The sequence below is a fragment of the Rhinopithecus roxellana genome, chromosome 6, assembly GCF_007565055.1.
Source record: "Rhinopithecus roxellana isolate Shanxi Qingling chromosome 6, ASM756505v1, whole genome shotgun sequence".
Lineage (NCBI taxonomy): Eukaryota > Metazoa > Chordata > Mammalia > Primates > Cercopithecidae > Rhinopithecus > Rhinopithecus roxellana.
This window is the reverse complement of record NC_044554.1, coordinates 122127747-122140501: the sequence shown is the minus strand read 5'-3', so window position 1 is coordinate 122140501 and position 12755 is coordinate 122127747. Positions and strand designations below refer to the sequence as shown.

Sequence of the window (12755 nt, the reverse complement as noted above, 5' to 3'; positions counted from 1 at the left end):
CCAAATACTGTAAATTGGATTTACTATTCTGTTTCAATGGTCTATTTGTCTAGAGTTGAACAAGTGCCATACTGACTGAATTGCAGTGGCTTATAGTGTGTTCTCTTTTCTGGTAAGGCTAATTCCTTTCACTGGAACCGAATGAGCACACCTGATCTCTATGACCCTGAGAAAACTGAGGAAGAGCTGAACAGATAGGCGGAGGCTTCTTATTTAGACCCAAGGCTGGGCTCAGAGTTCAGAGAGACAGTTGCAGAGAGACCGCTGCATTACAGAGAATCAGGATCAGCACAAAAGATTTCTTGGGACAAAAAAAGCCATCATTAAAAAAAAAAAATTCAGTGGCCAAATAAAGAGAATGGTCCCATTATGACACAAATTAATGTTCTTTAAGGCCAAGGGAGAAGAAACACTTCAAAGGAAAAGTAAAGAAAACACTTACCAAAAAAACTAGAATTTTCTGATTAAGATAATACATGCAATTGAGCCCTCATCATTAAAAAAAAAAACAAACAAAAAAACCCTACAAGCAATCAAACCCAAGAAAAGTGGAAGAAGGTCATAAAGGCAAAGTAGAAATCATACGTTAGAAACTATTGATAGAAAAAATGATAGACAACCTATAAACTGCAGGAAAAAAAGACAAACATCTAAGAACTAAAAATAAAAACTAAGGCAATCAGGAAAACTCAGCATATACACATTAAAACTGAAAATAAGATATGGCTATATGTAGAGAGAAAATTCAAAGAACTGTGACAAAATGCAATGTCTTTCAAACTGTAAACTTATTTAAGGGCAGAGCTTGTACCTATATTACAATCGATTTTATCTCCATTATTCAGCCTAGAGCCTAGTTCAAAGTGTATATTCAATAGAAATCTGTTGAATGAACAAATTAATATAAAACCACATGCCCCCATTATTAAAATCTAACTGAAGAAGATAACATTCCAAGAAGTTGTAAATGATTACAGCTGAAGAACTCATGAAAAGGTAGTAATTCTAAGCAGACTAATAACATTGGGAGAAACTGAAAAATACAGTAATTATTTATTTAAAAAATATAGGGTTCACATGGTTTCATAAGCAAATTTTTTAAAATTTTTGGCAGGGCACGGTGGCTCACGCCTGTAATCCCAGCACTTTGCAAGGCTGAGGTGGGCGGATCATGAAGTCAGATCAAGACCATCCTGGCTAACATGGTGAAACCCCATTGCTACTAAAAATACAAAAAAATTAGCCAAGCGTGGTAGTTGAAATTAATTCTTGTGTCCTTGCACAAGCATAAAGAAAAAGGAAAGATTCATATATATATACATATATATATATATATATATGTACACACACACACACACACATATATTTTCTTTTTTTTGAGATAGAGTCTCACTCTGTCGCCCAGGCTTGAGTGCAGTGGTGCAATCTCAGCTCACTGTAACCTCTGCCTCCCAGGTTCAAGCAATTCTCCTGCCTCAGCCTCCCAAGTAGCTGGGATTACAAGCACCCACCACCACGCCCAGCCAATTTTTGTACTTTTAGTAGAGATGGGGTTTCACCATGTTGGCCAGGCTGGTCTTGAATTCCTGACCTCAGGTGATCTGCCCACCTTGGCCTCCCAAGTGCTGGGATTACAGGCGTGAGCCACCACGCCCGGCCAAGTCACACAGATATTTTTAAAAAGCTATTATAAAAACCTGAAATGCCAAAACCCAACCTTATTTCTAAAACAAATCTTGACATTATCAGCACAAATAACTGGACATGTAAAATGTAGAATTATTAAAAACAATTATATACACATAACTCAAACATTCAATAAAACATATATATTAATTTACTAATTTTTTTATTTTTATTTTGTTTGAGGCAAGGTCTAGCTCTGTCACCCAGCCTAGAGTGCAGTGGTGTGATCATGGCTCACTGCAGCCTTGGCTTCCTGGGTTCAAGTGATCCTCCTACCTCAGACTCCTGAGTAGCTGAGACTTACAGGCATGTGCCATCATGCCCAGATTTTTTTTTTTTTTTTTTTTTTTTTTTTTTTTTTTTTTTTTTTTGAGATGGAGTCTTGCTCTGTCGCCCAGGCTGGAGTGCAGTGGCCGGATCTCAGCTCACTGCAAGTTCTGCCTCCTGGGTTTACGCCATTCTCCTGCCTCAGCCTCCCGAGTAGCTGGGACTATAGGCGCCCGTCACCTCACCCGGCTAGTTTTTTGTATTTTTTTAGTAGAGACGGGGTTTCACTGTGTTAGCCAGGATGGTCTTGATCTCCTGGCCTCGTGATCCGCCCGTCTCAGCCTCCCAAAGTGCTGGGATTACAGTCTTGAGCCACCGTGCCCAGCCTTTTTTTTTTTTTTTTTTTTTTTTTTATAACTTTTGTAGAGACAAGGTCTCACTGTGTTGCCCAAGTATGTCTTGAACTCCTGAGCTCAGGTGATTTTCCCGCCTTGGCTCCCAAGTGCTAAAATTACAGACATGAGCCGCTACACCTATAATCTTTTTTATGTAGGGCCAAGCCCTTTTCTTTGACTTATCACTCTCCTTCTATTTCCTATTTCTTGCCTAAACTACACCCACAAAAGATTGTCCATTTCTCATTGTTATTTTCTTAGATTAAGATTTAAAATACATTCAATTAGAAATATGAATGTAAAGGCCTAGATTTTTATGACCTTTTTTTCAGTTATTTTACTCACGCATAATTTAGATAAGTTTTAAAACGAACTTGCCTTTATCAAGGCTTTCCAAAGCCTCCAACTTAGATTTCAATAAATAAATATTTGCTCATGTTTTATCAGTATCATTCCATTATATCATGTAATTACTACAACAAGGTGTACAACTGAGATAATTAAGTTTGTTACTGGCATGCAATTCAAGCCAGGTGCATGGCAATTCTGAAAAGGAGACCCCTAGACAGAAGCATTCAGTCTATTTGACGAAAGGAATCCTGAAAGTTAAGTTGATGTGGGCTAAGACAGCATTTACTGTATTATAATGTCAAAATCTACATAAAATATTATCAATGGGAAACCAAATATGCATAACATATACCCCAAGCCCAAGTATGCCTTATTCCTGGAATATAAGAACAACTGAACATTAGGAAAACATTATGATATCAATGTATCAAAGAAGAAAATCAGTATTATCATTTTTAAAAAAGATCTGGAAAAAGTAAGACAATCTGAAAAATTACTCCTGAATTTTTAAAAAGAGAGCTCTTAAATAGTAAGAAAAAGATACTGTTTTAACATGATAAGCAGAATCTCTTTCAAACCAATAGCCTCATTCTTAATTTAAAACAAAAGCCATTCTCGGAATTTCAATTATCTATTCACTGATGCATTACAAGAATCTATTTCCTGCTTAAATGATTCTGAGCTCTAGACAACTTCTCCATTTGGAATTCTCGAAGTTTACTGCTTAGTACACAGTAAAGGACAAACTGGTGACTGAATGAATTTCCACTTAAGCCAAGAAAATAATAAGCATCACTTACAATGTTACATAGGAGTGCTAGCCAATGTAATTACACCAGATAAAAGATAAGGGAAAGCTGCAGGCACAATTATCAGTATTCACAAACGGTAGGATAGCCCTCCTGGTAATCTTAAGAAAACCATAAGGGATACTCTGAATACAATAGACAGAGTTCTACTTCTGGTAATGTTAAAGTAGCTACTATCAGACCAAGTCTCCTACAGATAATAGCTATAAATAGTGGACAAAATATAAACCACAACTATCTGAGGACACTAGAGAGCAACCAAAAGCAGGCAGAAATTGGAGGGGAATTAAGGTCTGACAAAATTAAAAAGCACTATATGAGTTTCTATTTCTACAAGTTTTTCTCTGTGGGCAGACAACATTTGGCCTGAGGACAGAAATTTGAAATTTTACTAGTTTAAGAACCTGAGATTAGATTCAGGGTGACCAGAACACTTCGGACATGAGGGAGGATATCCTAGAAAGGAGAGAGGCACAGGAAGCACAGATTCTGGATATAGACTCTCCAAATCTCAAACTGAAGCCTACATATATAATGCCTACAGCGATATACTCCAATTCCAAATTACTAGACATGTGGAAAAACTGGAAAATGTCAGAGAATGCAACAGTGAAAACCAACCTTGAGGTAATCCGTATGTTGGAATTAGTAATCACCATGGATTTAAATAACTTTATGATCAAGAACATAAAGAAAAATAGTTGGTAAAGTACAAAAGGCCATGAAAACTAAGTAAATAAATGAAAGCCATAAAAAAGAACCAAGTGTAAATTCTAGAACTGAAAAACAATTCTAAAAAAAATTTTTACTGTGTTGGCTTAACAGCAGTTTAGAGGAGATAAAAAAGAGATCAGAGGGAAAATTTGGTGAACTTGGAGACAGAAACGATCCAATCTGAAGAACAGAGGAAAAAAACAGATTAGTTTATTTAAAACACATATGGCTGTTTAAAGCAAAAATTATGACACTGCATTGTGATATTTGTGATTATGTACTGTAATAATGATAGCATAAGGGATGGGGCAATGTACCCATATATAGTTGCAAGATTCTTACATTTTGGGCAGGGCGCGGTAGCTCACGCCTGTAATCCCAGCACTTTGGGAGGCCAAGGCGGGCGGATCATCTGAGGTCTAAAGTTCAAGACCAGCCTGACCAAGATGGAGAAACCCCATCTCTACTAAAAATACAAAATTATCCGGCATGGTGGCACATGCCTGTAATCCCAGTTACTCAGGAAGGCTGAGGCAGGAGAATCGCCTGAATTCCGGGAGGCGGAGGTTGCTCAGTGAGCCGAGATCGCTCCATTACTCCAGCCTGGGCAACAAAAGCGAAACTCCGTCTCAAAAAAAAAACAAAAAGATTCTTACATTTTATGGGAAGTGGTACTACACTAACTCTAAATAGACTATAAAATGATAAGAATGTGGCCGGGCGCGGTGGCTCAAGCCTGTAATCCCAGCACTTTGGGAGGCCGAGGCGGGCGGATCACAAGGTCAGGAGATCGAGACCATCCTGGCTAACACGGTGGAACCCCGTCTCTACTAAAAAGTACAAAAAACTAGCCGGGCGAGGTGGCGGGCGCCTGTAGTCCCAGCTACTCGGGAGGCTGAGGCAGGAGAATGGCGTGAACCCGGGAGGTGGAGCTTGCAGTGAGCTGAGATCCGGCCACTGCACTCCAGCTTGGGCGACAGAGCGAGACTCTGTCTCAAAAAAAAAAAAAAAAAAAAGATAAGAATGTATACAACAGCCCAGAAAGCAGCATGTTAAAGAATAAAATGCAAAGAAGAATTAGCTAAAAATCCAACAGATAATTACAATCTAATGCTAAGATTATTCAACTAATTTAAAAGACAGCAGAGAAGGAGAAACAGAGAACAAAAAATAAGAGACAAACAGAAAACAGTGAAATGGAAGACCTAAATCCAACCACAGCAATATTACATTAAATGTAAATGGACTAAACAGTCTATTAGAATGGATAAAGAAAGAACTCAACCATATGCTATTTATAAGACATACAAATAGCATAAAAAAGTTGAAGTGCTATATTAATATCAGATAAAGAAAAAATAGTAAAAAGATAAGGGATATTTCATGGTGAGAAGAGTCAGAAAGACATAATTATAAATGTATATGAGCCTAATATCAGAGTTTCAAAATAGATTAAGCAAACTGACACCATTAAGGAGGAGCTATATGAAAATCCACATTCATAAATAGAAATTTTAACATCCCCCTCTCAACTGATGGAACTAGTCTTTAATTTTTATTAGTAAAAACAATGACAATTTAGAGAACACCACTGACCTTAATTAACATTTATAGAACACTATGATGAACAACTTCACAATTACATCCCTGTCAAATGCACATGGTATAGAGTCATCAAGACAGACTATATGCTTAAACCAGCCTTTTTTTTTTTTTTTTTTTTTTTGAGATGGAGTCTCGCTCTGTCGCCCAGGCTGGAGTGCAGTGGCGCTATCTCGGCTCACTGCAAACTCTGCCTCTGGGTTCACGCCTTTCTCCTGCCTCCGCCTCCTGAGTAGCTGGGACTACTGGCACCCACCACCACACCTGGCTAATTTTTTTTTTTTTTTTGTATTTTTTAGTAGAGATAGGGTTTCACTGTGTTAGCCAGGATGGTCTCGATCTCCTGACCTCGTGATCCACTCCCCTCGGCCTCCCCAAGTGCTGGGATTACAGGCGTGAGTCACCATGCCCAGCCAAAAGACTGAAAGTCTTAACCAGTAAAACTGAAGTGAAAACAATAAGACATCCAGAAAAATCTCAAATATTTGAACATTAGACTATAATATTCTAAAAAACTGATGGGGCAATGCAGAAAGGGAAATTTTGAAATATTTAAAAATGAATGATAAAGAAAATACAACATACAAATTTTTGGCCTCAACAGGAAAAAAAAGTAAAAAAGATACGAATGACAAATCACAAAAGAAATACAAATGTACAGGAACCATGAAAATACATTGGACTTTAAATGAGAGCTTATTGTTTGAACTTGTAATTTTATTGCTAAAAATTCATCCTAAGTAAATTAATGGATAGGCACACAAGGGAATATTTGAAGGATGCTAATCACAGCACTGTTTACAATAGCAAAAAGAAAAAAATGGTGCAAATAGCGACAGAGTATGGTATGTTTATATAATGAGATTATGTAGTGATATATGAAAAGCTTTATATCATGCATTAATTTTAAAAAGCATATTATGAAATATATGTAGATTAAGCATACTAGTGTTATAAACATTTTCTCTGTGCCCTACTGGATTTTCATTCACATAGATGATATATTTATTACTTTTAGAGTCATATAAAAATCATGAGAGCCATTTTTGGTTTGAAAATAACAACTATAGAAAAGTTCATTTTTATTTATTTTACTTTGTTCTTCTCTTATTTTATCATTTCAAAATTATTTTCCAAAAATATTTCTTCATACCTAAATCAGGAAACAATTCTTTGTAAGGTCATTTTCTAGAATCTGTCTGATAGTATACTACATTTGGAACACATGCCCCATATAGTTCCTCAGATTTTCTCATTGCTGCCATTCAAAATGTTAGCAATGGGGCATAGCACAAAGATTATCCTTTGGAACCAGGAAGTCCTGAGTTCAAATTCCAGATGTTACTTATTTAACTGAGCAAAATACAGGATAATTATACCCACTTTGATTCTAACTGTTTTAAGTCTCTGTAATGCATTACACACATAAGGAATTCAATAATAACAGCATTAAGTACTATTACCTCTTAAAAATTTATCCTTGGAATAAAGTAATCACAAATGAATGCAAGAATGAGTGCCATCTCCCAAATTTGCTTTAGCTTAGCACATCCAAACAATTTTCTTATAACAGTCATTAAAAGTGGTCATTATAATAACTGTTGAAAAATGTTTAGGATGTTATGTGAAGACTTTTAATAAGAATAATATTGGTTACTGTGTTAAAATGTGTCACATATAAAAAATTTGAGGCATACAAAGTAAAAATAACTTTCTTAGGATAGTATTATTTTTAAAAGAGTTCCATTATGTTACTTTTTAATAAAAGTAAAAACAACTAATATAACTAATACAGAGAGACATTAAATATGCTACATTTTAGTCTTTTCTACCACAAATATTTTTCAACAAAATTTGTTTGATTCTATCACATCAGACTCCTTAGCAAATATTTATTGAATAACCTTTTATGTCCCATCCACTATGTCAGGTAGTGGGGATACAATGACAGGAAAACCAGACATAATTCCTTTCCTGTCTCCATGGAACTTAACAGTCTAGTAAGGAGAAGGACATGAGTAAAATAAACACATAAACAACACCAAAAAATCACCACTGTCAGAAACACCATAAAGAGAGGTAGAAAACCAGAGTCAGGGAGGTCAGAGAGGGCATCCCTAGGGAAATGGCATGGAGTGAACATCTAAAGATGAGCGGGAGTTAACCAGATGAAAGGGGGAGGGAAAGACATTCTAGAAAGATAGAATACAGCATGTTCAAAGGCCTGTGGCAAGAGGGAGGGTAATACCCTTGTGAAATTAAAAAGGTCAATGTAGCTAGAGCATGGGACTAGGGAAGAAGCACTGTATGAGATAAGGCTAGAGAAACAGGGCAGGGGCTCAGTAATGCAGGATTTTAAAAAAATAACCACTTCCATTTTCAGTTTAGGAGTGATAGGCAGTCAATGGAAAATCAGGACTAGAGATAGGAAGAATAGGCTGTCATGATTAGATTTGATAATATTATTTTGACTTTCTTTTTTCTGTAGTGTAGTTGAGAGATGATGGCAGCGGAAATGAAGAAAAAAGGCGAAGTTTAAAATTGGGGAGGTGAAACTGACAATTAAGTGATGACAGGATGGGAGAGGAAATGTCAAAATTGGTGTTCCAGGTTTCTGCCTAGAATACCCAGTTGGTTGGCTGGTGCTGCCATCTATGGAGTTAGGGAACACCAGAGAACCAGGTTCAGTTGCAAGAACATGATCTTAGTTTTAAACACGATGAGTTTAAGGTAGCTTTGAGATAGATTGGAGGGGCTTTCACATAGGCAATTATATACAATATGAAATATGGAGCTCAGAAGAGAGGCCTAGTCCAGGGTGGAGAAATGTATTACTTCCAAAAAGTCTTGGGAAAAGGTAATATTTTCCAGGAAAAGAACAGAATGAGAAGAGAGGATGTGGGAACACAAATGTGTAATTGCTTGGAAGATGATGAACCTCCAAAGGAATTAAAAATAAAGCTTCAATATAAATTTATTCTAAGCACAAGCAAATTAGCCTCAGTCACGTATTTTGTAAATTATATTCATTTTCTCATTAGGTAATATTCAATTACATAAGTTACTTTTATTACTGGGGAAATACTCAGAGAATGACCTTTGTATTCCTAACATAGTCCTTCTTAAAATTCAACTCCATTTAATAAATACTGCTAAATATTTATGTCGTCGGCTTAATCTACATCAACTTCATTACCTTGGGATTATATTTGACAAGGTAGTATAATACTCAAAACTATTTTCCTGTATAAAAATGAATGAATGCTACCAAGGATAATCTATAAATCTTCCTAATGGTTCAGTTTAATAGCTCTAAAACACAGCCTGTCCTGGCTTTAAGAGCAATTACAGTAAACTATAGTTAATATGCACTGTCTAACTCACAACCATCACTTATCTTGGTAAATCTTATTTGCTTATCAAATGTCACTGATACTACCTAAACGACAGAGAAGAGATGCTCACTTGAAAACCTAAATTAGCCTCTATTTTATGCCCTAATAGAGGAATGAAATATAGAACAATGCTTTAGTAAGTTATCAATGCCAAGTATGAAAATTTAGTTGGGTTTCATCTTATTGTAAAACAATTAATTTAGGGAAATATCAATAGAGTAAAAATGGAGTTGATCATTTCATAATATTTAATGATACAATGTGTTAAAAAATAGGGATAAAATGTTTCCTTTAATTATGGTGAAATTATAGGTAAAGTTAGATTCTATATGATACTATAGCTTAAGAGTTATGACACAGTATATGATTTGGCTGAATGTAGAGACCTTTGGCAAAGATGGCTATCTGTACACAAAAATGCTACAGTGTAGAAACATTTTTTTTGTTTGCAGTTAGGTATGGCCACTTGACAGTGAGGTGTGGCCACATGACTGAATTCTGCTCAATGAATGAAACATGTGCAGGAGTGACATATGCCACTTCCAGGAGTGGCTCATAAAACTTCCCACAATTGTTCCTTCATGCTCTTTTCTCTTTCTGACTAGCTGGCTGTAACTAGTAGGCCTAGATAACCCCCAGGACAACCTCAGAAGTGATGTTGTTGGCCAGGCATGGTAGCTCATGCCTGTAATCCCAACACTTTGGGAGGCCGAGGCAGGCAGATCACTTGAGGTCAGGAGTTCCAGACCAGCCTGGCTAAACCCCATCTGGTGAAACCCCATCTCTACTAAAAATATAAAAATTAGCCAGGCATTGTGGTGTGCACCTGTGGTCCCAGCTACTCGGGAGGCTGAGGCAAGAGAATCGCTTGAAACCAGGAGGCGGAGGTTGCAGTAAGCCAAGATCGCACCACTGCACTCCAGCCTGGGTTGACAGAGTTAGACTGTCTCAAAAAAAAAAAAAAAAAAAAAAAAAGTAGTGATGTTTAAGATGACAACGTTCCAGTCAGTCAGAGTTCCTAACCAGAGTCCACATCCTACCTAATCTAAATGAAAGTGCTTTGGACTATTACATGATTAAGAAACTTTTACTGTATTTAATCCTACATTTTTGTTTCAGCAGCAGCCTACCCTAACCAGTAACTATGACGCGGTGGCTCCCCGCTGATGAACAGCTTCTACTTTTCTGCCAGCTCTACACTATATTTAAATGCATACCTTACATTTTAAAAATCTCAAGCAAAGGACAGAGTATACCTTCTGGTGCTATGAACCCTAACATAGGTATTTTGTGTTTCTGTACAAGTTTTTTACATTATGACTATTAAGCATTATTATGGGCTAAAACGAAAATATTTTGTTTTTAAAAACTATTCAGAATTTCTAAATTTAATTTTTTTACTCAGGTCTAAAATTTTTTCTATAGAATTTACTTTGAAGTTTATAAACATGGCAATAAAAACATAATTTTATAACAAAAACACTGATTTTCAAAAAATATAAAAATAACATTTTTGGCATATTATTTATTCATTCCAAAACTATTTTCTGAGTGATTAATATATATTAGGTATTATGGAAACAAAAAAAAAAAATTAAAAGCTGCCATCTCAAGGAGCTTCAAGGATAATACAAAAGAAGCAAATAAAGAGATTACAATATTCCATTCTAAGTGTATGACACATATATGCATGGGATAAAATGGGAATAGACCCATTATATGGGTCCCAGTTGAGACTTTGGAAGACACACTTAGGAAAGGTTTTCTAGAAGAAAGGATTTCTAAGGACAAGTTGGAGTGGGAAAGGCAAAGAAATGGGAAGACTGACAGTCCAGGTAAAGAACTTTATGTGTCATAAAGTCTACTAAAAATTTTGGATGAGTTTAAGTCTGTAGCGAGCCAGTGAAGGGTTTTCAGCAGGGGAATGACATGCTCAGGTTTCCATTTTAAAAGAACACAATAGGCCGGGCGCGGTGGCTCAAGCCTGTAATCCCCAGCACTTTGGGAGGCCGAGACGGGCGGATCACGAGGACAGGAGTTTGAGACCATCCTGGCTAACACGGTGAAACCCCGTCTCTACTAAAAAAAACAATACAAAAAACTAGCCGGGCGAGGTGGCGGGCGCCTGTAGTCCCAGCTACTCGGGAGGCTGAGGCAGGAGAATGGCGTAAACCCGGGAGGCGGAGCTTGCAGTGAGCTGAGATCCGGCCACTGCACTCCAGTCTGGGCGACAGAGCGAGACTCCGTCTCAACAAAAAAAAAAAAAAAAAAAAAAAAAAAAAAAAAAAGAAACACAATAGTGGCGGTATGAGAAATTAGTTGGGTGAAAGAAGAATGGTAAAACTGGAGACTAGGACTCTGGGCACCTGAATTTAGATGAAAAGTAATGAAAGCCTTAAGTCAGTGGCAGTGGGAATTGAAAGAGCTAGGGAGGGTGAGGGGAGGCTGAAAGATATTTAGAAAGAGAAATAATGGGACTGTGGCCAAATACAATAGAGACTTTCAAATATGACTTTCAAGTTTCTGGCTAGGAAAATTAGGTGAATATTGCTGCCCACTAATCAACACAATGGGAGAAATGATGAGTCTAGCTGTGATCATCCGTAGATAGCGAGAAATAATAAACAGGCTTTTAGAAATACAGTAGAATACTTGATTAAAGTCAGATTGTAGACATAATCTTTATTGTTTAGGTGGTTTTTGAAGCCACAGATTTTACGAGACAAATGTGCACAGCAATGTTTCTCAGAGAAGAGTCCACTTGGTAGGCTTGTTCACAACACATATTTTTAGGCCTTACACTAGATCTTATGACTTAGATTCTCTGGGGTTATTCCTAGGAATCTACGTTTATTTTCCCAGGCAATCCTTATTTACATTAAAATTTAAGAGCTACAGGTATGTAAGGTGAGAAAAGAATGGCAATTGTAGAACTGTGGGAAACATCAATATTGAAGGTAGGCTGGGTGTGGGGTCTCACGCCTGTAATCCCAGCACTTCGGGAGGGCGAGGCAGGTAGATCACCTGGATTGGGAGTTCGAGACCAGCCTGGCCAACATGATGGAACCTTGTCTCTACTAAAAATACAAAAATTAGCCGGGCATGGTGGTGTGCACCTGTAATCCCAGCTACTCAGGAGGCTGAGGCATGAGAATTGCTTGAACCTGGATGGCAGAGGTTGCAGTGAGCCAACACTGTTGCCTGGGCAACAGAGCAAGACTCTGTCTCAAAAAAAAGTGTGTTTGTGTGTGTGTCTATATATACATATTATATATAAAATATATAATACATATATTCCATATATATTTTTTGGTAGTGATTCTGGAGAGTTATACACCACATTATTAACAGTGGTGATCAACGAATGATAAAATAGGGAGTTTAAAATTTTCTTCTGATCAAAAGATTATATAAAAATTTTGGAAGGTGGCATTCTATTTTAGTATAGATGATAAAGATTTATAGTTATTTCAACTATAAATCTATAACTATAAATCTTTAACTATAAAGATTTTTAACTATAAATCTTTATCAGG

The 12755-nt window shown here is 36.8% G+C and overlaps 1 protein-coding gene across 2 annotated transcripts in view; it reads right to left on the bottom strand.

Moving 5' to 3' along the window:
* ANKIB1 (ankyrin repeat and IBR domain containing 1) overlaps positions 1-12755 on the bottom strand; it is a 164624-nt gene that overhangs the window by 52229 nt on the left and 99640 nt on the right. The window lies entirely within an intron of this gene.